The sequence below is a fragment of the Tenrec ecaudatus genome, assembly GCF_050624435.1.
Source record: "Tenrec ecaudatus isolate mTenEca1 chromosome 14 unlocalized genomic scaffold, mTenEca1.hap1 SUPER_14_unloc_8, whole genome shotgun sequence".
NCBI lineage: Eukaryota > Metazoa > Chordata > Mammalia > Afrosoricida > Tenrecidae > Tenrec > Tenrec ecaudatus.
In genome coordinates this window covers 2,722,152-2,747,120 of record NW_027457651.1, presented here as the reverse complement: position 1 = coordinate 2,747,120, position 24,969 = coordinate 2,722,152, and positions in this window count along the sequence as shown.

Sequence of the window (24,969 nt, the reverse complement as noted above, 5' to 3'; positions counted from 1 at the left end):
AGCCTAGGGGTGCCCTAGCCTTAGGCTAGAGGAACCCTAGCTTTCGCCTAAGCCTAGGGGTGCCCTAGCCTAAGCCTAGGAGTACCCTACCCTAAGCCTAGGGGTGCCCTAGCCTAAGTGTAGGCTGCCCTAGCCTGAGCCTATGGGTGCCCTAGCCTTAGCCTAAGCCTAGGGATTCCCTAGCCTAAGCCTAGGGGTGCCCTAGCCTAAGCCTAGAGTTGCCCTCTCCTTAGGCTAGGGGAGCCCTAACAATAGCGTAAGCCTAGGGGTGCCTTAGCCTAAGCCTTGGTGTGCCCTAGCCTAAGCCTAGGGGTGCCCTAGCCTAAGCCTAGGGGTGCCCTTGCCTTAGGCCAGGGGAGCCCTAGCCTTAGCCTAATCCTAGGGGTGCCCTAGCCTAAGTCTAGGGGTGCCCTAACCTAAGCCTAGGGGTGCCCTAGCCTTAGGCTAGGGGAGCCCTATCCTTAGCCTAAACCTAGGGATGCCCTGGCCTAAGCCTAGGGTACCCTAACCTAAGCCTAGGGGTTCCCTAGCCTAAGCCTAGTGGTGCCTTAGCCTAAGCCTAGGGGTGACCTAGCCTTAGCCTAATCCTAGGGGTGCCCTAGCCTAAGCCTAGGGGTGCCCTAGCCTAAGCCTAGCGGTGCCTTCCCTAAGCCTAGGGATGCCCTAGCCTAAGCCTAGGGGTGCCCTAGCCTTAGGCTGGGAGCCCTAGTCTTAGCCTAAGTCTAGGGGTGCACTAGCCTAAGCCTAGGGGTGCCCTAGCCTAAGTCTAGGCGTGTCCTAGCCTTAGGCTACGGGAGCCCTAGCCAAAGCCTAGGGGTGCCCTAGCCTAAGCCTAGGTGTGCCCTAACCTTAGGCTAGGGGTTCCCTAGCCAAAGCCTAGGGGTGCCCTAGCCTAAGCATAGGGGTGCCATAGTCTTAGGTTGGGGAGCCCTAGCCTTAGCCTAAGCCTAGGGGTGCACTAGCGTAAGCCTAGGGGTTCCCTAGCGTAAGCCTAGGGGTGCCCTAGTCTTAGGCTAGGGGGGCCCTAGCCAAATCCTTGGGGTGCCCTTGCCTAAGCATAGGGGTGCCCTAGCCTTAGGCTCGGGGAGTCCTAGCCTTAGCCTAAGCCTAGGTGTGACCTAGCCTATGCCTAGGGGTGCCCTAACCTAAGCCTAGGGGTGCCCTAGCCTTAGGCTAGGGGAGCCCTAGCCTTAGCCTAATTCTAGGGGTGCCCTAACCTAAGCCTAGGATTGCCGTAGCCTAAGCCTATGGGTGCCCAAGCCTTAGGCTAGGAGAGACCTAGACTTAGCCTAAACCTAGGGGTGACCTACCCTAAGCCTAAGCTTGCCCTAGCCTAAGCCTAGGGGTGCCCTACCCTAAGCATAGGGGTGCCCTAGCCTTAGGCTAGGGGAGCCCTAGCCTTAGCCTAAGCCTAGGGGTGCCCTAGCCTAAGCCTAGGGGTGCCCTAGCCTAAGCCTAGGGCTGCCCTAGCCTAAGCCTAGGGGTGCCATAGCCTAAGCCTAGGGGTGCCATAGCCTAAGCCTAGGGGTGCCCTAGTCTAAGCCTAGGGGTGCCCTAGCCTTAGGCTAGGTGAGCCCTAGCCTTAGCCTAAGCTTAGGGGTGCCCTAGCCAAAGCCCAGGGGTGCCCTAGCCTAAGCCTAGAGGTGCCCTCGCCTTAGGCTAGGGGAGCCCGAGCCTTAGCCTAAGCCTAGGGGTGCCTTAGCCTAAGCCTTGGTGTGCCCTAGCCTAAGCCTAGGGGTGCCCTAGCCTTAGCCTAGGGGTGCCGTAGCCTTAGGCTAGGGGAGCCCTAGCCTTAGCCTAATCCTAGGGGTGCCCTAGCCTAAGTCTAGGGGTGCCCTAGCCTAAGCCTACGGGTGCCCTAGCCTAAGCCTAGGAGTGCCCTATCCTTAGGCTAGGGGATCCCTAGCATAAGCCTAAGCCTAGGGGTGCCTTAGCTTAAGCCTAGGTGTGCCCTAGCCTAAGCCTAGGGGTGCCCTAGCCTAAGCCTAGGGGTGCCCTAGCCTTAGGCTAGGGGAGACCTAGCCTTAGCCTAAACCTAGGGGTTCCCTAGCCTAAGCCTATGGGTGCCATGGCCTTAGGTTAGGGGAGCCCTAGCCTCAGCCTAAGCCTAAGGGTGCCCTAGCCAAGCCTAGTGGTGCCCTAGCCTAATCCTAGCGGTGCCCTAGCCTAAGCTTAGGGGTTCCCTAGCCTTAGGCTAGGGGAGCCCTAGCATTATCCTAAGCCTAGGGGTGCCCAAGCCTAACCCTAGGGTTGCCCTATCCTAAGCCTAGGGGTGCCCTAGCCTTAGGCTAGAGGAGCCCTAGCTTTAGCCTAAGCCTAGGGGTGCCCTAGCCTAAGCCTAGGAGTGCCCTAGCCTAAGACTAGGGTGCCCTAGCCTAAGTGCAGGGGTGCCCTAGCCCCAAGCTATGGGTGCCCTAGCCTTAGCCTAAGCCTAGGGTTGCCCTAGCCTAAGCCTAGGGGTGCCCTAGCCAAAGCAAAGGGGTGCCCTAGCCTTAGGCTAGGGGAGCCCTAGCCTTAGCCTAAGCCTAGGGGTGCCCTAGCCTAAGCCTAGGGGTGCCCTAGCCTAAGCCTAGGGCTGCCCTAGCCTAAGCCTAGGGGTGCCCTAGCCTAAGCCTATGGGTGCCCTAGCCTAAGCCAAGGTGTGGCCTAGCCTTAGGTTAGGTGAACCCTAGCCTTAGCCTAAGCCTAGGGGTGCCCTAGCCTAAGCCTATTGGTGCCCTAGCCTAAGCCTAGCGGTGCCTTCCCTAAGCCTAGGGATGCCCTAGCCTAAGCCTAGGGGTGCCCTAGCCTTAGGCTGGGAGCCCTAGTCTTAGCCTAAGTCTAGGGGTGCACTAGCCTAAGCCTAGGGGTGCCCTAGCCTAAGTCTAGTCGTTTCCTAGCCTTAGGCTACGGGAGCCCTAGCCAAAGCCTAGGGGTGCCCTAGCCTAAGCCTAGGTGTGCCCTAACCTTAGGCTAGGGGTTCCCTAGCCAAAGCCTAGGGGTGCCCTAGCCTAAGCATAGGGGTGCCATAGTCTTAGGTTGGGGAGCCCTAGCCTTAGCCTAAGCCTAGGGGTGCACTAGCGTAAGCCTAGGGGTTCCCTAGCGTAAGCCTAGGGGTGCCCTAGTCTTAGGCTAGGGGGGCCCTAGCCAAATCCTTGGGGTGCCCTTGCCTAAGCATAGGGGTGCCCTAGCCTTAGGCTCGGGGAGTCCTAGCCTTAGCCTAAGCCTAGGTGTGACCTAGCCTATGCCTAGGGGTGCCCTAACCTAAGCCTAGGGGTGCCCTAGCCTTAGGCTAGGGGAGCCCTAGCCTTAGCCTAATTCTAGGGGTGCCCTAACCTAAGCCTAGGATTGCCGTAGCCTAAGCCTATGGGTGCCCAAGCCTTAGGCTAGGAGAGCCCTAGACTTAGCCTAAACCTAGGGGTGACCTACCCTAAGCCTAAGCTTGCCCTAGCCTAAGCCTAGGGGTGCCCTACCCTAAGCATAGGGTTGCCCTAGCCTTAGGCTAGGGGAGCCCTAGCCTTAGCCTAAGCCTAGGGGTGCCCTAGCCTAAGCCTAGGGGTGCCCTAGCCTAAGCTTAGGGCTGCCCTAGCCTAAGCCTAGGGGTGCCATAGCCTAAGCCTAGGGGTGCCATAGCCTAAGCCTAGGGGTGCCCTAGCCTAAGCCTAGGGGTGCCCTAGCCTTAGGCTAGGTGAGCCCTAGCCTTAGCCTAAGCTTAGGGGTGCCCTAGCCAAAGCCCAGGGGTGCCCTAGCCTAAGCCTAGAGGTGCCCTCGCCTTAGGCTAGGGGAGCCGGAGCCTTAGCCTAAGCCTAGGGGTGCCTTAGCCTAAGCCTTGGTGTGCCCTAGCCTAAGCCTAGGGGTGCCCTAGCCTTAGCCTAGGGGTGCCGTAGCCTTAGGCTAGGGGAGCCCTAGCCTTAGCCTAATCCTAGGGGTGCCCTAGCCTAAGTCTAGGGGTGCCCTAGCCTAAGCCTACGGGTGCCCTAGCCTAAGCCTAGGAGTGCCCTATCCTTAGGCTAGGGGATCCCTAGCATAAGCCTAAGCCTAGGGGTGCCTTAGCTTAAGCCTAGGTGTGCCCTAGCCTAAGCCTAGGGGTGCCCTAGCCTAAGCCTAGGGGTGCCCTAGCCTTAGGCTAGGGGAGACCTAGCCTTAGCCTAAACCTAGGGGTTCCCTAGCCTAAGCCTATGGGTGCCATGGCCTTAGGTTAGGGGAGCCCTAGCCTCAGCCTAAGCCTAAGGGTGCCCTAGCCAAGCCTAGTGGTGCCCTAGCCTAATCCTAGCGGTGCCCTAGCCTAAGCTTAGGGGTTCCCTAGCCTTAGGCTAGGGGAGCCCTAGCATTATCCTAAGCCTAGGGGTGCCCAAGCCTAACCCTAGGGTTGCCCTATCCTAAGCCTAGGGGTGCCCTAGCCTTAGGCTAGAGGAGCCCTAGCTTTAGCCTAAGCCTAGGGGTGCCCTAGCCTTACGCTAGGGGATCCCTTGCCTTAGCCTAATCCTAGGGTTGCCGTGGCCTAAGCCTAGGGGTGCCCTAGTTTTAGGCTAGAGGAGTCCTAGCTTTATCCTAAGCCTAGGGGTGCCCTAGCCTTACGCTAGGGGATCCCTTGCCTTAGCCTAAGCCTAGAGGTGCCCTAGCCTAAGTCTAGAAGTGCCCTAGCCTGAGCCTATGGGTGCCCTAGCCTAAGCCTAGGGGTTCCCTAGCCTTACGCTAGGGATCCCTTGCCTTAGCCTAAGCCTAGGGGTGCCCTAGCCTAAGTCTAGAGGTGCCCTAGCCTGAGCCTATGGGTGCCCTAGCCTTAGCCTAAGCCTAGGGGTGCCCTAGCCTAAGCCTAGCGGTGTCCTAGCCTTAGGCTAGGGGTTCCCTAGCCAAAGCCTAGGGGTGCCCTTGCCTAAGGATACGGGCGCCCTAGCCTTAGTTGGGGAGCCCTAGCCTTAGCCAAAGCCTAGGGGTGCACTAGCGTAAGCCTAGGGGTGCCCTAGCGTAAGCATAGTGGTGCCCTAGCCTTAGGTTAGGGTTACCTAGCCAAATCCTAGGGGTGCCCTTGCCTAAGTATAGGGGTGTCCTAGTCTTAGGCTCAGGAGAACCCTAGCCTTAGCCTAAGCCTAGGGGTGACCTAGCCTAAGCTTGGGGTGCCCTAGCCTAAGCCTATGGATGCCCTAGCCTTAGGCTAGGGGAGTCCTAGACTTAGCCTAATCCTAGGGGTGCCCTCGCCTAAGCCTAGGGTGCCCTAGCCTAAGCCTAGGGGTTCCCTATCCTAAGCCTAGGGGTGCCCTAGCCAAAGCCTAGGGGTGCCTTAGCCTTAGGCTAGGGGAGGCCTAGCCTTAGCCTAAGCCTACAGGTGCCCTAACATAAGCCTAGGGGTGACCTAGCCTAAGCCTGGCATTGCCCTAGCCTTAGGCTAGGGGATCCCTAGCCTTAGCCTAAGCCTAGGGGTTCCCTAGCCTAAGCCTAGGGGTGCCCTAGCATTAGGCTAGGGTAGCCCTAGCCTTAGCCTAAGCCTAGGGATGCCCTAGCCTCAGCCTAGGGGTGCCCTAGCCTCAGCCTAGTGGTGCCCTAGCATAGGCCTAGGGGTGCCCTAGCCTAAGCCTAGGGGTTCCCTAGCCTAAGCCTAACGGTGCCTTAGCCTAAGCCTAGGGGTCCCCTCGCCTTAGCCTAAGCCTAGGGGTGCCCTAGCCTAAGCCTAGGGGTGCCCTAGCCTAAGCTTAGGGGTGCCCTAGCCTTAAGCTAGGGGAGCCCTAGCCTTAGCCTAAGCCTTGGGGTGCCCTAGCCTAAGACTAGGGGTGCCCTAGCCTAAGCCTAGGGGTGCCCTAGCTTTAGGCTAGGGGAGCCCTAGCCTCAGCCTACGCCTAGGGGTCCCCTAGCCTAAGCCTAGGGATGCCCTAGCCAAAGCCTAGGGGTGCCCTAGCCTAAGCGTAGGGGTTCCTTATCCTAAGCCTAGGAGTGCCCTAGCCTAAGCCTAGGGGTGCCCTAGCCTTAGGCTATGGGAGCCCTAGCCTGAGCCTAAGCCTAGGGGTGCCCTATTCTAAGCCTAGTGGTGCCTTAACCTAAGCCTAGGGGTGCCCTAGCCTGAGCCTTAACCTAGGGGTGCCCTTGCCTGAGCCTAGGGGTGCCCTAGCCAGAGGCTAGGAGAGCTCTAGCCTGAGCCTCTGCCTAGGAGTGCCCTAGCCTGAGCCTAGGGGGGCACTAGCCTGAGGTTAGGGGAGCCCTAGCCTGAGGCTAGGGGATCCCTAGTCTTAGCCTACGCTTTGTGGTGCCCTAGTCTAAGCCTAGGGGTGCCCTAGCCTAAGCCTAGGGGTGCCCTAGCCTTAGCCTAAGCCTAGGGGTGCCCTAGCCTAAGCCTAGGGGTGCCCTAACCTGAGCCTAGGGGAGCCCTAGCCATAGCCTACGCCTAGTGGTGCCCTAGCCTAAGCCTAGGGGTGCCCTAGCCTAAGCCTAGGGGTGCCCTAGCCTTAGGCTAGGGGAGCCGTAGCCTTAGCCTAAGCCTAGGGGTGCCCTAGCCTAAGCCTAGAGGTGCCCTAGCCTGAGCCTCGGGGTGCCCTAGCCTGACGCTAGGGGAGCCCTACCCTTAGCCTAAGCCTAGGGGTGCCCTAGTCTAAGCCTAGTGGTGCCTTAGCCTAAGCCTAGGGGTGCCCTTGCCTGAGCCTCAGCCTAGGGGTGCCTTTGCCTGAGCCTAGGGTTGCCCTAGCCAGAGGCTAGGAGAGCTCTAGCCTGAGCCTCAGCCTAGGAGTGCCCTAGCCTGAGCCTAGGGGTGCACTAGCCTGAGGTTAGGGGAGCCCTAGCCTGAGGCTAGGTGATCCCTAGCCTTAGCCTACGCCTTGTGGTGCCCTAGCCTAAGCCTAGGGGTGCCATAGCCTAAGCCTAGGGGTGCCCTAGCCTTAGCCTAAGCCTAGGGGTGCCCTAGCCTAAGCCTAGGGGCGCCCTAGCCTAAGCCTAGGGGTGCCCTAGCCTTAAGCTAGGGGAGCCCTATCCTTAGCCTAAGCCTAGGGGTACCCTAGCCTAAACCTAGCGGTGCCCTAACCTGAGCCTAGGGGAGACCTAGCCTTAGCCTACGCCTAGTGGTGCCCTAGCCTAAGCCTAGGGGTGCCCTAGCCTAAGCCTAGGGGTGCCCTAGCCTCAGGCTAGGGGAGCCGTAGCCTTAGCCTAAGTCTAGGGGTGCCCTAGCCTAAGCCTAGAGGTGCCCTAGCCTGAGTCTGTTCTGTCTGACTTCCACGTTAGGACACATAGACCATCTGAATAAACCCTTTGATTCTGTGTCCTTCTCCTTCCCATAGACAAAACTGCAGCCAGCACCAGACGTTAAACCTGCAGACTAAAGGTTTGTCAAAAGTCTAGAAAGAGCAGTCATACCTTGAAAACCTAACATGCAGAAGAGAAGACAAAGAATCAAAAGCTACAACTGAAAGAAAAAAAAAAAAAAAGCTCCAGGTGGGTGTCATTCAGACAATCGATTCCAATGAGTACACTTGAGCTTCTCACAGCGTAAAATTGCTTTTACTTTCATACTATTGTAATTCAAAAAGTTTCCCTTATCTCACCTCCAAATGTAACTCCAGCAGATTCAAGTATATTAAGGAAGAGGCAATTATTCTGGTGTTTCCCCTGCAACGATTATGGAGTCTCAAAGAGTTTTACTATTCTCAGCTCATGCCTTAGATTTTCAACTATTTGAATGTGAAGGAAATCTTAACATGCCGCATTTCATAGGCTGTCTTCAGTGTTGCCTCACCCAGATTTACGTTTTTCATTTCTAGAGTGCCTCAACATGAGTTTTTTTTTTGGGGGGTTGGTTAAGGAGCATTATCATTTTCCATCATCAGTTGTTGATGGGAAATTTTACATCCTGCAGGTTCCCGTATACAATAATTACATTAAACAATGGAGCTTTCTGTATCTTCCTGTTTTTCACAACAGGTTATGCTCACTCATATTGTTAGCTTATCACGCCAAATGTCCAAGATGCACAGGTGGTGTTAATTGAAGAGCAGAATGATTCATGCATTGGTCACTTTAGCACTGCAAGTTCATGAGCATCTTGATTTTGAAATTCCGTAAAGGGAGATGATGCCTTAGCCAGTTAAATGCTACTCCTTCCAAACCTCACGTACACTCAGACATATCTGAGCAGAAGCCACATTATCTACGTGAAACAGCTTTGGGTGCTCCCCAGCTATATGCAGATGCCCACCAAACATGAGATTATTTTGCTTTCTCTGACTTGGCTCTTACTAGCATTCAGCCCCATTCCATCTCTTTTGTAGATGGTTGTGGATTCTGGGGGCCTATGGCTTAATGGTGGGCTTATGAGGTTAAAAAAATCTTGTAGCGAAGTTTTCTTGATGTGCATTTAATATTTATTTACAACTCTCTTTTATATACGTGTGTCTGTGGATTTCAACATTTAAGTGCACAGATTAGCATATTCCCATAGCGGAGTGAACCTCCCTTCCGTCATGTCTATAGGTATTTCTCCTTCCTATGGGCAGCTGGACAGTAATTTATCTGGGGAACGTCTGGTAAACCATGACAATGGTGCTTCCCCAGCTTTCTGGGATGAAGGGCCAGGCCATTGGTTACCTTTATAGAAGTCTCCTGACACTTCCTAGTGATGTCTGTTTCTGGGATCATAGTGGCTTCCTCTTCCTCGGTTGGTCTTGTTGGTAGGTGCTGTCCAGTTGGTCTGCTTCAAAGCAACCTCAATGTACAGGACAAGGAAAGGCTTGCCAGTCCTGGGCCACCCTCATTTCTTTCTGATGTTTGAACCCATCGTTGCAGCTCCCTTGGCCATGCATTCTTCAAACGGCCTGGCTCTTTGTCACTGATCCTCCCCTTTAACCTGACCAAAAGTGTTCGTATTTTGGTCCTCTTCCTGAGAAGGTTCTGCATAGTTTTACTAGTCCTCCACTACCTGACAGTGTATCAATGATTAGCATAAGGTTTTCAGTGGTGTATTTCGTCATCCTCAGTGTGTCCTTATTGGGGGCTCTTACAACTCTTGTTACAATCCATACACCAATTGTATCTGACATAGTCATACGTATATTGCCATCATTCTTTTCTAGACATTTACTTTCTATTGAGCCCTTGGGATCAGCTCCCCTTTTTTTCCTCCTCCCCCACTCGTGGTTCCTTGATAGATTATAGATTGTTATTATTTTCATATCTCACATCGACCATTGTCTCTTTTATCCTCAGCTTTCTGTTGCTCCTCTCCCTGCGAGGGGTGTGTGGTTATATGTCATTCATTGCTATCGGTTCCCCTTCTTTCCATCCTCTACCCTCCTTCCCCCTACCCTTTTGGTATCTCTATTCCCATTCCTGTTCCTGGGTTCCATGTGTTGTGAGTTTTATCTCTTGCTAATACCTATGCAGTCTAGTCCAGAGTGGGAAGCGGCACTGGGGTGATGATATTGGGGGGTGAGGAGGCCTCAAGGGGTCAGAGGCAGATTGTGTGATTCATTGGTGTGATCCATGTCTCCTCAGGGGGGCCTCCACCCAGTGGGACACAGCATCTGGGATACTTGTGGCTTTCTCCTGAGACAGCATGGTGGCCAAGGGACCGGGCATTGAGGGTGGGACTCTGGGCCTGGGGTGGCAGCACTTGTAGAAGCCACCCCCTCCCCCAGGCACCCACCTGGATATGGACGAGCACGTGAGACAGTTGGCTGTGAACTTTGAGGGTGGCCTCAGCGTCTCAGAGCAGGTGGGGTCTGGCCTGAGTCAGCTCCCACAGCTCCAACCTGGAAGCCCTGCCCCAGGCGGGGGTCAGCAGTTATCCCAGCATGCTCTTTCCTCCCCCTCAGCTTCTCTCTGGTCAGCCCTTCAGCTTCCTGGCTGGCTTTAGAACTTGTCCTAAGCTCCCTGAGGGCCACCGTCCTGAGATCTTGCTCAGCGCTTCAGGCCTTTCTGCAAACTCTCCTCCCAGGAGCCCAGTATTACTAGCAGTTTACCCCTTGCTCTAACGATACTCCAGGAGGCCTGCTTGGGAAGTGTTGGGCTGTTGCCTGGTTCAGTCCCACTAACTGCTCCTCAGGAGATAGAAGAGGTTCCCTGCTCCTGGAAAGATTTACTGGCTTTCAAACCCTCTGGAGGATCCCCATGAGTCAGCAGGTGGGGTCATTCTAAAGCCCGGCACTCCACAGGTAGCCACGTTGTGTGCCACCCATGCATGCTGTGTGTTTCGAGGAGACTGCACACCCTTCAAAGGTAGAAGCTGCACCCCTCCATGGTTCTTGCATGCAGCAAATGCAGGGCCCCTGAGACTCCGGGCCAGCCTCTGGGCTAGGATCATGGGCAAATCGTTATCTCGCCTAAGCTCCATCTGGGCTGGAAACGCAGTAGCTTCTACTGTGACCTGGGTCAGCCTGGGGCTGTGCAGGGCATCCTCAGCCCAGCTCAACTCTTCCCAGAACGCCCCTGCAGGTGCAGGGAGCCCCTGGCTTGGGAAAGTGACCCTGCTAAGTGGGCTTTGTGACCAGGCTCCCTGATCCACCGACCCAACTTTGCCTCCTCCAAAGGCCGCAGACAGCAGGGGCTGCCCTGGGTTCCCTGAACTCGGGCCCTCTCCAGAGACAGTGTGGGCAGGACCTGGAGGGTGTGGAAGTGAGTCGTGCTGGGAAAGTGGATGGAGGAACGGAGGGTAGGGTAGATGCTGGGTGGGCTGAGGGGGCAGGAGATGCCCTGCAGAGTTCTAGAACCAGGGCTGAGGGATGTGGGAGCTGTTGGGGCCAGCTGGCCCTTTCGTGAGTTTTAAGAGCTGCCTGAACCCCATCCACATTGACCCTCTCCAGCCCCACCTTTGGCAGATGCTGGCAGAGAAGTTCAAAGTCTTCCAGGAGAAAGGACAGAGTGTGGGGCTGCCAGGGTTCAGGCCCTGAGTGAGCTGTCAGGTGCCCTGGAACTCGCCTCCCCCAGCTCCATGGCCCAGAGTCAAGTCCACAGGAGCTGCGTAGAGGCCGCATGGGTGAGGCTGGACAAGGCAATGAAAGCCCGCACAGAGGTGGGTGCCCAGAGGGACAGGCCAGCGACAGCCAAAGGGCTCGGGACACAGGGGCCTACCCCAGATGTGTGTGCGTGTGTGTGCGTGTGTGTGTGTGCTCATGTGTAGGGGTGGGCATGTGGGTGTGTGCATGCGTACTTCTGTGTGTATTCTCGTGTGCGCATGTGTGTATGAAGGGGCATGGCTGACTCCAGCTCCCAGCATCAATCAGCCTTCCCCGTCCAACCATGCTCCTTCCTGCCCCCAGTTTGGAGTCCTTCAGCGCAGGTCACTCCTTGTGGCAGGAGCACGAAGTGTGCTCTCCCAATGCTCCCTGAGCACGGTCCACAGTTTTGTTTGTGGCACAGGCCCTGCTGGTCTTCTTGCTGACCGCCACTCTTAGAGCTCCCTGCCTCCCCTCCCCACACCCTCCTTTCTCGGGATCTGGTGTCTCAGTGCACTGAGCACCTGACAGGTCCTGCAACCGAAGTCCTGGGGCTGGGTGGCTCCGGGGCCAGCCCTCTCCTCACTGACTGTTGGAGTTGCTACAGGCAGACCCCCTGACAGGCAGCCCACTCGCTCCCTGAGCCGCAATCCTCATGTGCTCAGGGCTCCCCATCTTTTTGCCTTCCTCCCAACATGCGTGTCAAGACCCTTTCCTCCCTCAGGCCCTGCCTGTGGGCCCCGGGCCTCATCAGGAACCTGCTGTGATCAGAGGAAACCATCCATCTTCAAACCACCGAAGGACAAGAAGGCGCGAATGTACAGCGATGATAATAGGTAAAGGTCATGGTAAAGTCATAGAGGACAGGAAAGACAGGGTCGAGAGAATACAATACAGAGTCAGACATGTTTTATTAGGCATGCTCACTTCAGCTCCTCTTGATGGACCACGTGGAACTGGGAGAAGTGGAACCTTTGCTATCTTGGGACGTGTATAGGGAGCATGGAGACACACCTCTTCAGTAGTGACATGGGTCACAAGGTGGGCGGTATCTATCGTAAGGCCCCTGTACTTGAGCTCACCAAGGTGAGGAAAGCTAATACCTGCATTGGGGGAAGCTACAAGGGGGGCTGGGTGTCACGGTGGGAAGAGAGGGCAAAAGGACCATATCTGCTTCTACACAGAGATACAATCAGTCATGTGCTCACATTAAGGCAGCCTAGCTGTTAACGGAGAATCCGTGGGAATGATTTTTAAAGCAGGATAATGTACTTGGACTTTACCTCTAACTTACCAAAGTAGAGGCTTTCCTACCGTGGAATACCAGCTTTCCAGATTCTCCCTGTTATAAGTTAGGGAATAGAGTCTTCGTCCTATTTCCCTCCGTGTTAACGCCTCACATCCCCAAGCCACAGTCTTTGCTCAAAAGGAGGTGGCCCTGTTCTCAGGGAGAAAGTTGCTGGCCTTCCTTCCCGCTGTGCCCTCGATTTCCACCAGGCGGCGCTAGAGCTGTGGGGCCACATGCAGAAGGTGGTCCTGGTGGAGGGTGCTGTCCTTGGCCAAGACCTGGCGTCTGTGGAGGTCCTGCAGCGCCAGCACCGCCTCCTGCAGGGGAGGGCCCCAGTCCCTCCCCACCGCAAGAACCCCTCTTTGTAGGCAATGGATGGATGAGGAGCCCTCACCCCCAGCTGACCCCAGGCAGGACTGCAGCCTGCCCCTGCCCCCTCTGGGATGGGGGGTGACGGGCCTGGGCTTGACCTAGGCTGGGGTACAGCCAGGATGGCCTGCAGAGTCTTGGGTGGAGGAGCATTCAGCCTGCTCTCTGCCAGCTGCAGAGGGAGTTGGTGGCTGTGGACAAGGTGGTGGTTCAGATGGGGATGGAGTCCATCCAGGTACACCCTGCGGTCCAGGAGAGCCTGGCCGGGCAGCTGGCTGAGGTGCAGGAGGCCTGGGCCACCTGGACATGAAGGCCTGGGAGCAGGGCCAGCAGCTGGAGTGGGTAGCCCATGGCCACGCCTTCCTCAGGCACTGCCAGGAACTGCTGTATGTGCCACCCCACCTGGATGGGGGCTCGCTCTGTCCCATGCGGGTGGGGGCACCCAGCTCTTCCCTGCCTCCTCCCTGTTCTGCCCTCTGGCCCTGAGACCTGTTCCGATGCCCTGTCCCCCACCCAGCACTCAGGCTCAAGAGAAGCAGGCGCTAGTCTATATCCTCAGAAAGGCCAGCTGGGGCCAAGGAGACACTGGGGCAGGAGCTCTGCCTGAGAGCCCAGGCAGTGCGGCCGGCGGGGTAGCAGCTGCTGGACCCCAGCCACGTCATGGCCCCAGAGATGTGCGCGCTGAGGGCTAGGGCCAGGGTGGTGCGTGGCCAGAGCTCCCTTTGCTGCTTCTCCCTGCTCCATGGTAACCCAGCTCTGCCCCACCCAGGCGACACCCTGAGCCCCTCCAAACAGCCCTCTGCCCCCCAGGTCACAGTGTCTCCGGGAGCTGGACAGGAAGCTGCAGGAGCTCTGGACGGCCTGGGCCCTTCACCAGGAGCACTGCCAGGTGAGCCAGGACCAGGAGGAGCTGCGGGGAATGCTGGGTCATGCCGAGGTCTGGCTGGCCTCCTGAGAGGACCTCCTGCTAGATCCTGACTGTGGGGTGAGCAGGGATCCGCCCCTAGGAGGGCCACATGCCTGGCACCAGGACTTGGAAAGGCAGCTGGCAGCCCAGGAGGAGAAGCTCACCCAGCTCCAAATGTAGGTGAGGGTGTGGAGGGCGGGACTGAGGAGGGGTTGAGGGGCCACCACCTGCGGTGGGGTCTCCAGAGCATTGATCTGCCCTGAGGGGCACCCATTCGGGGAAACAGCCGCAGGGTCCTGTCCTCCATGGGCATTCTGGCTCTGTGGGGTCCATCACAGCTTCTTCTGCCCAACTGCTCCCTCCCCTCCTCCTCCTGGTTTCCCCCTCTGAGAGCTGCCCCCAGAGCAAGCCCTGTGGGACACAGAGGGTCACTATGGGTGGAAACCAATCAATAATCTCATGGGTGCAGAGCACACTCTGAGGAACACAGGGGAGGTGACACTAGCTACAGAGAATCTGAGTGGAGCGAGGGTTTGTAATCCTTGTGTAGGCTGGGGGTGGGGCTGATAGCGGGGTGGGGGGGATTGATTCCACAGGATCCTGTGGGACTGAAAGTGAGGACCTGAGGGTGGACGGGCAGAGGGAGTGCCCCATCCTCTGAGGTAGGAAGGTGGTCAGCTAGGGTGAGCACGGAGGAAGATGAGCAGGGGCTGCTGCAGTCACGCAAATGTCACGTAAGAATCTCACTTTAGTATAAAATGTTTGTCTCCATTGCAAAGCCACCTCTAGCAACTAGGATACCCCCTCTGCCCATCTGGAGTTGACGAGTGAAGAAAATCAAAAACTGAAGCAAAGCAGTCCACAGGACTAACGGACCACCAACACCACAGCCCTCCATCCTTGTCCTGGAGACCAGGAGAGTTAGATGGTGCCCAGCCACCGCCTCAACCTGCTCTGGTTGAGCTCAAACTGGCAACTTGTGCACAGCTTGAAAGCCAATGGAAGGTGACTTCATGAAGAGAGGGCATTACAAGTTTGACAGGGACTGCTGGAACCCCGAGACCAGGGCCCTTCAAATCCAAAACAGAGCCCAGCTCCGGGAATCACCCCTGCCCAAGCAACAGTCGAGCTGATAAAGTGAACGCATGGCACCTGTGTGGCAAGTGCTTCCCAGAGCAAACGGGAGCATTTGCCCTCAAAAATCAGGAGGGAGGGAGGGGTCAGGGAGGAGGCAAGAAGAGTGCTGTGTTATATTATTGTTAAACTGCTCTGCATGTTTCCACTTAAAACAAAACCCTCTATATTAAAATTCATATATATATGTGCATTATATGTGTATATATATATATATATATATGAGTCAAACCCATGGTCAGAAAAAGGCATGCCCCGGGCTGCTGCTCGTGGCAAGATCAGTGATCTGAAACCCATAAGAAAGACGCGGCTCAGCTATCTGCTCCCGTAGTGACAGCCTCAGAGAGCCGCAGGGGCCGTCGTGTGCTGTCCTACAGGGCCTCGATGATAGAAATCGACTCGATGGCAATGTTTTGAGTGCTTTGAAGGTCAGAAACTGTAGACAGTGATCTATAAACATCCTTCTCTCCTGTAAGGTGTCTGTAACACAATCAAAGGAAAACAATCGGTCTGCTCTCCAGATCTTCAATGGGACCATTTCAGGGAGCCTGGCCACACACTGCCAGGCTCTGCCTCCTCAGATCCGCTGGCACTGCTAGGAAGGTTGTGGGCCCTGCAGGGGTGGGGGACTCTCCAGCCTGCTCCCCAGCAATAGAGGCACTAGGCCAAGACTGGAAGAGCCCCGGCGGGGGGAGAGTGGGGAGGTTGAGACAGTCACTGTGCCCTGCTTCTGACACTCTTCATGTGGCTGCTATGGTCACCCTTGACCTCAGGGAAGGCCAAGGGTCACCAGGGCAGAAAACACTTCCTTTTTATGGTGAGGGCCATATCGGGTCTCAACTCCACTGCTAATTAGCTGTGGTCTCTAGCAAGTAACCCAGTCTCTCGGTGCACCCAGTTTCCCCAGTGCTATCTGGAGTCCCCAGAAGGGCCAGGTACAGCCAGGCTGCTTGCAGCTGGGCCAGAACCAGCAGCTGCCCTCACCGTGCCCTGAAGCCAGAAGCCCAGAACTCAAAGGCTGAGCTTTGCTGAAGGTCGTCCGACATGGCCTCTCAGCTTAAGTAAGGGGTCCCAAGCTCCAGGCTGCACAAGTTGCTCCCTGGAACACGTGGCCCGGGCCCCCAATGTGGGCACACAGAAAGCCAGTTCACTTCTCAGGGGTTTGGCAAAGCCGCAGCACAACAAGGGTCTCCCTGGAAGCCCCTCCACCCCATGCCCAGCACCTCCCCCAAACTCATCCCTGCTCCAGGCAGCTGGTACTCACTGTAGGTCCTGTCACCACTGCTGGGCCCTGGGGGCAGTGCTGGGCCACCACTCCAGCAGGCTCTCCGCTAGTGGGGCAGGCTGCCCCCTGGTGGCCACCCATCTTCACTTGTTGCAGAAACATTGCAAACTTGGTTAAGAGGAGCTGAGAAGAGAGGAGAGGGTTCACAGGGGTCCCTGGCTGGTGGGCTGTGAGACACCTCAGTGAGTGACTGGGCAGGGCAGGACTGGACAGCCACAGAACTTGCCCCTCTACGCAGAGAGGGGAATAGGAAGTCACAGGTGTCCTCAGTCCAGACTGATGTTCCCCATCAGCCCCTTGTGCATGCAGCCCCCCCTCCACCACCCGTCTTCATTCGGCTCCAGGGCACCTTCCTTGCCCCTAGCCCCTTCTTCACTAGGGTGTGCTCATAGTCCTCTCTCCTCTGGCCACCTGCTGCTGGCTCCTCAGCCAGCTCTGCAAGTCCTCATCTTCCCTCAGGAAGCCCTGCAGTGCCAGCATCCTCTTCAGATCCTGGCCCCTGTGGTGACAGCCTGAGTCCCCCAACAGTTAGTGTGCATGTGTCCACACTCTGCAGGACAAGGGACCCAATCAAAGGGGCTGCCTGAAGGACAAGGTTCTTCATGGTCTTTGCCCAGGCTGCTCCTCTGGATTCAAGAAGCAAACCCAGGCCAGGGGGAGTTGGGGCTGGCGAGGGTGTGGCTGTGGGGAAGGGCAGGTGACTGGAGCCAGGGAGCCGAGCCCCTGCCCTGCAGGCTCTCCTCAAAGGTTTGTGGGAAGAGCAAACTGTGAAGGACTCATCTATTCCTGACACATGTCTACAGGCCTCCGTCACGGTTCTCTTCAAGGCAGGGGTAGCATCTAGGGGAATAAGCAACCCCAGCCAGTTTTCTGGTACCCACGGATGCAGTGACCCTCACTGTTGGGCTGCCAACTCCCGCAGTGTCTGCAGCTGCTTCCAGAGCCTCCCCTGCATCACACCCAGCTGCTCTGAGACCTCAGTTACAAGGATCTACATATAACTTCCTCCCTGGGGGATGGACAACAGAAAAGTGGGTGAAGGGAGACAAAATATGTAAGATCTGACAAATTATCAATTGTTCATGAGTGAGGGGGAAACAGGGAGGGCGAAGAGAAAAATGAGGACATGATGCCAGGGCCTTAAATGGAGAGCAAATGTTTTGAGAATGATGAGGGCAATGAATGTACGGATGTGCTTTATACAACTGATGCATGTATGGATTGTGATAAGAGTTGTATGTGCCCCTAATAAAATGATTTTAAAAAAATTAAATCATTTAAATTTCTTAGGACAATGCCATTTGTATTTCAAAGCAACATTCACAAAAGCTATTTTTTCACCTTCACTATCTTCTATTTAGTGTTAGATAGTGCAAAAACAGTTCTTATGCCTTTTTATGAGATGTAATGAGTGTAGACATAAATTTATGCATAATTAAAAATTTGAATGAACAAAATATTTTGTTAAAGAATTTGAACTTTTGTGAAAATCACAGAAAGCATATAGCATTTTATTGAAGGGTTGGGAATTTTTTCCTCTATTTTATTCTAGTATTTGGTCTGAGGTTCTTACCGCATATTCTGATTGTTGTCATGTAAGAGAATGTACATTCCATATAAGAGAAAACTTTCCTTATAATATTTTCCTATCCATTGCTTCCTGCTGTATCTCTCATTTGTTCTTTTATCATTTTTCCTATAAAAACCCAGGCTGCTTAATTTTATTCTTATTAATCATTTATATAAGTTAGGAAAATATTTATTATATGTACATTTTTATTAAAAATCTTTTCTTGGAGACTCTTACAACTTTTGTTGCAATCCATATTGATTGCATCAGGCTTTTTGTACATATGTTGCCTTCATTCATTTATACACATTTCTTTCCTTTTCTTTTTTAAAATCATTTTATTGGGGCTCATACAACTCATCACAATCCATACATACACCAATTGTGTAAAGCACACTTATACATTCGTTGCCTTCATCATTCTCAAAATTTGCTTTCCGCTTGGGTTCCTGGAATCAGTTCATTTCCCCTTTCCCCTCTCCCCCTCTCACCCTGCTCCTCTTCCCTCATGAACCCTTAATAATTTATACATTATTATTTTCTCTTATCTTACACTATGCGGCGTCTCCCTTCACCCAATTTTCTGTTGCCCATCTCCCAGGGGGGAAGTTATATGTAGATCCTTGTGATCGGTTTCCCATTTCTACACCCACTTCCCTCCCAGTATCGCCACTCTCACCGCTAGTCCTGGGGGGTTCATCTGTCCTGGATTCCCTATGTTTCCAGTTCCCGTCTGTACCGTTGTGTATCTTCTGGTCTACTCAGGTTTGCAAGGTAGAATTGGGATCATGAGAGGTGGGGGGAGGAAGCCTTTAATATCTAGAGGAAGGTTGTGAGTTTCATTATTGCTACACTGAACCCTGAGTGACTCATCTCCTTCCCACTACCCCTCCGCAAGGGATGTCCAGTTGTCTACAGGTGGGCATTGGTCCCCCGTCATGCACTCCCCTCATTCACGATGATATAATCCCCCTCCCGCCTTTGTTGCTTTAAAACTGGTCCCCTCAGCCCTTCATGATCACACATGTTGGTGTGATGCTTCCATATGGGCTTTGTTGCTTCTGGGCCAGATTTTTTACTTTCAAGCCTCTAAGACCCGGGATGCTATATCGCTTGATAGCCAGCCACCATCAGCCTTCTTCACCACATTTACTTATGCACACATTCATCTTCAGCGTTTATGTGGGGAAGGTGATCACACAATGATGGTTTTTGTTCTTTGATGTCTGCTACCTGATCCCTTCAACACCTCGTGTTCACTTAGGCTTGTGTGCTTCTTCTCTGTGGGCTTTGTTGCTTCCGAGCTAGATTTCAGCCTGTTTGCCTTCAAGCCTTTAAGACCCCCAGAGTTTCATTATATTGTGCAGAGAGTGGCTATGAGCCAAACTCACTCGACTGCACCCAACAACAATAACAACAGGACTTGTGCTTCTAACAATATGCTGAAGAAGACCTTAAGAGAATCTCCCCTTCGTTTAGAGCAGCGGCTCTCGACCTGTGGGTCGTTTCTATTTAGGGGGTCAAACAGCCCTTTCATGGGTTGGCCTGAATTATAGCAGTAGCAAAATTATAGCTATGATGTAGCAACAAAAATAATTTTATGGTTGGTTGCTCACGACTACATGAGGAACTGTATGAAAGGGTCGTGAGTAAGAATGTTGAAAACCACTGTCCAAGAGGAAGACTCAATTCTTGATACAGTTGAAGGGCAACAAAATAGACTCAGCCCCAATATAGATGGGATAGCACAGTGGCTGCAACAATAAACACAAGCCAAAGAAACACTGCAAGGATGGCACAAGACGGGACAGTGTTTCATTATATTGACATAGAGTTGCTATGAGTCAAAACCCACAAGAAAAAAAAAAACAGGACTTGTTTTTCTAACACTGTTCCTAAGTAGACCTTAAGAGAATCTCCTATTAGTTTAGCGCAGCGGGCCTCAAACTGAGGGTCGTGACCCCTTTTGGGGGATGAATGACCCTTTCACGGCAGTGGACCGTTCATTAAAGTGGAAAAATTAGAGTTATGATGTAGCAATGAAAATAATTTCATGATTTGGCAGTCACCACTACATGAGGAATGGTATGAAAGTGTCATGGCATTAGGAAGGTTGAGAACCACTTCCCTAGAGGAAGACAGAATTCTTGGTAGAGTAGAAGGGCAGCAAAGGAGAGGCAGCCCCTACAAGATTGATTAGCCCTGTGGCTGCAACAATGAGCACAGGCAAATGAAAAACTCTGAGCATGGCATTGGCCTGGGCAGCATTTCATTATATTGTGCATAGAGTTGCTGTGACCAGAAACCCACTCGACAGCACTCAACAAAAATAACTACAGGACTTGTGCTTCTAAAATATGGTGAAGTAGGACTTCAGAGAAAGTCCTTTAACTTGAGAGCAGCAGTTCTCAACCTGTGGGTCGCGCCCCTTGGGAGGGTAGAATGACCCTTTCACGGGGGTGGTCGGATTCATAACGGTAGTTCAATTAGGGTGACAAAGTACCAATGAAAATAATTTTATGGTTGCTGGTCCCCACTAAATGAGAATCGATATGAAAGGGTAGTGGCATTAGGAAGGTTAAGAACCACTTCTCTAGGGAAAGACACAAATTTGGTACAGAAGGGAAGGAAGAGAGCGGCAGTCTCCAACAAGTTGGATTAGCACAGTGGCTGCAACACTGAGGCCAAGCACACAAGCACGGTGAGGGTGGCACAGGGCAGGGCAGCGTTTCATTATATTGTGCATAGAGTTGCTAAGAGTCAAAACCCACTCGACGGAACTTAACGACAATAACTACAGTACGTGTACTTCTAACAATATGCTGAACTAGATCTTAAGAGAAACTCCTCTAAATTTAGAGCAGTGGTCCTTAACTTGTGGGTCGTGACCCCTATGGGGTTTCAGACGAGCCTCTCACAGGTGTTGCCCAATTCATAACAGTAGTGAAATCACAGTAATGGAGTAACAATGAAAAAAATTTACTGTTGGAGGATCACCACAACATTAAGAATTGTATAAAGGAGCCATGCCATAAAGAAGGTTCAGAAACACTGCCTGAGAGGAATACACAAAACGTGGTACTGCAGAAGGGCAGCAAGTGAGAGGCAGACCCTACAAGATGGAATAGCTCAGTGGCTGCAACAATGAGTGCCATCAACGAACCACTGTGAGGACGGCACAGGACGGGGCAGCGTTTCATTATATTGTGCGTAGAGTTGCTGAGAGTCAAAACCCACTCGACGGCAACTAACAGCAACACAAAAAGAACTTGAGCTTCTAACAATATGCTGACGTAGATCTTAAGAGAAACGCCTCTTAGTTTAGTGCAGGCTTCTCAGCCTATGAATCACGAACCCTTTTGGGGAGTGAGTGGGTTGAATGACCCTTTCACAAGGGTTGCCTGATTCATAAGATTAGCAAAATTACAGTTATGAAATATCAGCGAAAATTTTGTATGACTGGGGTCCACCACTATTTTGGGAACTGCATGAAAGGGTCGTGGATTTAGGAAGATTGAGAACCACTGTCCGAGAGGAAGACACAAATGTTGGTAGCGTAGAAGGGCAGCAAAGGAGAGGCAGCCCCTCCAAGTTGGAATAGCTCAGTGGCTGCAACAACCAGCACAAGCAAAGAACCACTGTGAGGAATGCACAGGATGGGGGAGCGTTTCGTTATATTTTGCATGGAGTTGCTATGAGCCAAAACCCACTTGAAGGCACCTAAATAAAATAACAACAGGACTTTTGCTTCTAACAATGTGCTGAAATATATCTTAAGAGACATTCTTCATAGTTTGGAGCAGAGATTCTCAACCTGTGGGTCATGACTCCATTAGGGTGATGAACTACCCTTGCACAGGGGTGGCCCAATTCATAGCAGTAGCTACATTACAGTTATGAAGTAGCAATGACGATAAATTTATGACTGGGATTGTACCCACTACATGAGGAGTGGTATAAAAGGCCTGTGGCATTAGAGGAAGGTTGAGAGCCACTGTCTTCGAGCAAGACAGAAATCTTGGCAGAGCAGAAAGGCAGCAAATGAGAGGCAGACCCCCAGATGATAGATTAGCGCAGTGGCTGCAACAATGAGTGCAGACAAGAAACCACTGTGAGGATGGCACAGGACGGGGCAGCGTTTCATTATCTTGTGTGTGGAGTTGCTGAGAATCGAAACCCACAGGACAACACCTAACAACAATCACTGTAGGACTCATGCTTTTCACAATACGGTGCTGTAGATCCTAAGAGAAAATCCTCTTAGTTTAGAGCAGGGGTTCTCAACCTGTGGGTCGCGAGCCCTTTGGGAGGGTCAAATGACCCTTTCACAGTGGAGGCCTGATTCATGACTGTAGCAAAATTAAAGTTATGAAGTAGCAATGAAAATAATTTTATGATTGGGGGTTCATCACTACATGAGGAAATGAATGAAAGGGCAGTAGAGGGGCAGCAAAAGAGAGGCAGCCCCCCAAAAGTTGGATTAGCCCATGGTTGCAACAATGACAACAAGCAAAATAACCACTGTGAAGGTGCCACGAGATGGGGTCACGTTTCATTATATTGTGTATAGAGTTGCTATGAGCCAGCACACACTCAAAGGCACCAAACAATAACACCAGGACTGTGTGTCTATGAATATGCTGAAGTAAACCTTAAGAGAAATTCCCCTTAGTTTAGACCAGTGGTTCTCAAACTGTGTCACAGTGCCTTTAGAAGACTAATGAACCTTTCACATGGGTGGCCTGATCCATAACAGAAGCGGAATTACAGTTATGATGTAGCAATGAAAATATTTTATGGTTGGGGAGTCACCACTACATGAGGACTGGTATGAAATAGTAGTGGCATTCAGAAAGTTGAGAACCACTATTCTTGAGGAAGACACAAATCTTGGTACGGAAGGGCAGGAAAAGAGAGGTAGTCCCTAACAAGATGGATTACCACAGTGGCCGCAACAATGAGCGCAAACAGAAGAACCACCGTGAGGATGCACAGGGCAGGACAACGTTTCATTACATTGTGCATAGGGTTGGTATGAGCCAAAACCCATTTGAAGGCAGCCAAAAACAAGAACAGGATTTGTGCTTCTAACAATATGCTGAAACATCCTTAAAAAGAAACTCCTCTTAGTGTAGAATACCAGTTCTCAAACTGTGGGTCGTGATGCCTTTTGGGGGTGGGGTGGAGAAGGACTATATCACATGGTGGCCTGATTCATAACAGTAGCATAATTTTAGTTATAAAGTAACAAGGAAAGTAATTTTATGATTGGGGGGGGGGAGGTCACCAATACATGAGGAATGGTGTGAAAGAGTCGTGCATTAGGAAGTTTGAGAACCACTGCCCTAGAGGAAGACACAAATCTGGGTTCAGTAGAGTGTCAGCAAATGAGAGTCAGTCCCCCAAAAGATGGATTAGCACAGAGACTGCAACAATGAGTGAAAACAAAAGAAAAGTGTGAGGGTGTTAGAGGATGGAACAGTGTTTCATGATACTGTGCATAGAGTTGTTATGAGCCAACTTTGAGCCAAACCCACTCGACAGCCCCTAACAACAATAAGAACAGGACTCGTGCGTGTAATAATATACTGAGCTATACCACAGGAGAAACTCCTCTTAATTTAGAACAGCGGTTCTCAACCTGTGATTTGTGACCACTTTGGTTGGTTGAACAACCCTTTCACAGGGTGACTAGATTCATAAGACTTGCAAAATTACAGTTATGGAATAACAGTAGAAAAAACCTTTATGCTTTGGGGACCACCACTACACATTGGGAAGTGTATGGAAAGGTCGTAGAAATAGGAAGGGTGAGAAACACTGTCCTAGAGGAAGACGCAAGTACAGTAGAAGGGCAGCAGAAGAGAGGAAGTCCCTACAAGACAGATTTGCACGGTGGCTGCAACAATGAGCGCAAGCAAAGAACCACCGTGAGGATGATGCAAGACTGGGCAGGCCTTTATTATATTGTGCACAGGGTTGCTATCAGCCCAAACCCTCTCCACGGCCCGAACAACAATAACAGGAGATATCATACATCTAACAGTATGCTCAACTAAACCTTGAGAGAAACTGCTCTTAGTTTAGAGCAGCCGTTCTCAACTTGTGAGTGGTAAATCCTTTGGGGGTGTTCGAAAGGCCCTCCCATAGGCGTGGCCAGATACGTAACAGTAGCAAAATTACAGTTATGAAGTAGCAACAGTATAATTTTTTGGTTGGGGGGTCATTACTAGACGAGGCACTGTATGAAAGGGTCGTGGCATTAGGATTGCTGAAAACCACAGTCCTACAGGAAGACACAAGTCTTGATACAGTTGAAGGGCCGCAATATAGAGTCAGCCCACAAAAAGATGGAATAGCATAGTGGCTGCAGCAATGAACTCAAGCTAAGGGAACACTGTGAGGATGGCACAAGATGGGGCAGCGTTACATTATATGGAGCATAGAGTTGCTATGAGTCAAAACCCACTCGACTGCACCTGACAACAAAACAACAGGACTTGTGTTTCTTATAATGTGCTGAAGTAGACCTTAAGAGAAACTCCTATTAGTTTAGTGCAGCGGTTCTCAACTTTTGGGTCACGAGCCCTGTTGGAGGATGGATGAACCTTTCATAGTGGTCGCCCAGTCATAACAGTAGAAAAATTAGAGTTACAAAGTTGCAATGAAAATAATTTTATGATTTGGCAGTCAGCACTATATGAGGAACGGTATGAAAATGTTGTGGCATTAGGAAGGTTGAGAACCACTGCCCTAAAGGAAGACACAAATCTTGGTAGAGTAGAAGGGCAACAAAAAATAGCCAGTTCCCAAAATATGGCTCCAACAATGAGCACTAGCAAACAACCACTGGCAGCATGGCACAGGTCTGGGAAGCATTTCATGATATTGCGCATAGAGATGCGATGAGCCAAAACCCCCTCCGCCAAACTTAACAACAATAACAACAGGGCTTGTGTGTTTAACAATATGCTGAAGGAAATCTTAAGAGCAACTCTTCTTAGTTTACAGCAGGGTTCTCAACATTGGGTCGTGAACACTTTCAGGTGGGGGGTGTTTCGAATCACCCCTTCACAGTGATGGCCTGATTCATAACAGTAGCAAAAGTACAGTTATGAAATATCAATGAATATAATTTTATGATCCATAACAGAGGCAAAATTACAATTATGATGTAGCAATGCAAATATTTTATGGTTGGATGTCACCACTACACGAGGAATGGTGTGAAGTGGTTGTGGCATTTGGAAAGTTGAGAACCACTGCTCTAGAGGAAGACACATATCTTGGTACAGAAGGGCAGGAAACGAGAGGCAGTGCCCAACAAGATGGATTAGCACAGTGGCTGCAAAAATGAGTGTGAGCAAAAGAACCACTGTATGGAAGGCACAGGACGGGAAAGCATTTCATTACATGGTGCATAGAGTTGGTATGAGCCTAAACCCATTCGAAGGCACCAAACAACAGGATTTGTGCCTCTAACAATATGCTGAAGAAGACTTTAAAAGAAACTCTTAGTGTAGAGTAACA